Here is a 1,864-nt window from a genome sequence, read left to right on the forward strand (position 1 = left end):
CATCAACATGTGTCCCCTCTTCTCCATGTCTCTTCTACATCAACATATGTCCCCTCTTCTTCATGTCTCTTCTACATCAACATGTGTCCCCTCTTCTTCATGTCTCTTCTACATCAACATGTGTCCCCTCTTCTCCATGTCTCTTCTACATCAACATGTGTCCCCTCTTCTTCATGTCTCTTCTACATCAACATGTGTCCCCTCTTCTCCATGTCTCTTCTACATCAACATGTGTCCCCTCTTCTTCATGTCTCTTTTACATCAACATTTGTCCCCTCTTCTCCACGTCTCTTCTACATCAACATGTGTCCCCTCTTCTCCATGTCTCTTCTACATCAACATGTGTCCCCTCTTCTCCATGTCTCTTCTACATCAACATGTGTCCCCTCTTCTCCATGTCTCTTCTACATCAACATGTGTCCCCTCTTCTTCATGTCTCTTCTACATCAACATGTGTCCCCTCTTCTCCATGTCTCTTCTACATCAACATGTGTCCCCTCTTCTTCATGTCTCTTTTACATCAACATTTGTCCCCTCTTCTCCACGTCTCTTCTACATCAACATGTGTCCCCTCTTCTCCATGTCTCTTCTACATCAACATGTGTCCCCTCTTCTCCATGTCTCTTCTACATCAACATGTGTCCCCTCTTCTCCATGTCTCTTCTACATCAACATGTGTCCCCTCTTCTCCATGTCTCTTCTACATCAACATGTGTCCCCTCTTCTTCATGTCTCTTTTACATCAACATTTGTCCCCTCTTCTCCACGTCTCTTCTACATCAACATGTGTCCCCTCTTCCTCATGTCTCTTCTACATCAACATGTGTCCCCTCTTCTTCATGTCTCTTTTACATCAACATTTGTCCCCTCTTCTCCACGTCTCTTCTACATCAACATGTGTCCCCTCTTCTTCATGTCTCTTCTACATCAACATGTGTCCCCTCTTCTTCACGTCTCTTCTACATCAACATGTGTCCCCTCTTCTTCATGTCTCTTCTACATCAACATGTGTCCCCTCTGAGATTCTCTCTCTTTTTGATCCATTTCTATAAAAACCTGTCTGAAAAAGAGCTGATCAGATTTTGGCCACTTTATGATGTCATAACGATGTTTTGTCTTGTGTAACCATTAGCCAATCAGTAACCAAGGTAACCCCCCCCCCCACCTTATCACCTGAATCTCCTCCTAGAGCTCCATTGAGTTCTTTGTAACCAAATGTCTCTCAGAGGGGCGTGGGGAGGGGCTCCTTATTTTCATCTAAAGTCACAGACAGAGAATCAGCACTTTGGAAAACAGGGCTGAAACAGAGGGGATTATGGGTAATGCTGCAATGATCTGTTTGGTGTTTCAGCCAATCAGAGGCAGGCTCTGGATATATCTGAGACCTGTGATATATTGATGAGAAACAGTATGATAGGTGACCTTTAAAATTGATATATTTTCAGCAACATTTACATTATTATTATTATTTATATATAAAATCAATTATCTGATAATTTGTATTATTAATATTATTTTTTTATATTTTTTTCTGCCGATTTTGTCTTTGGATAATTTAGCCAAATAACATGTTATTTTTAATACACATTATAAAAAAGTAAAAATCATAACAAAAAAAGGGATGGGAGGGGGGGGGGGTAATGTCCGTTGTGATATAATTAGCTTTCACATGTAATCTGAACACACACACACACACACACACACACACACACACACACACACACACACACACACACACACACACACACACACACACACACACACACACACACACACACACTCTGCTCTATCGGCCTTTATGTAACTCTATCTGTCATGCATTGAATTTCGAAGGAGACAAGAACCAGTTTCCATGGAAACACCA

This window comes from Notothenia rossii (genome assembly GCF_949606895.1).
Source record: "Notothenia rossii genome assembly, chromosome: 9".
Lineage (NCBI taxonomy): Eukaryota > Metazoa > Chordata > Actinopteri > Perciformes > Nototheniidae > Notothenia > Notothenia rossii.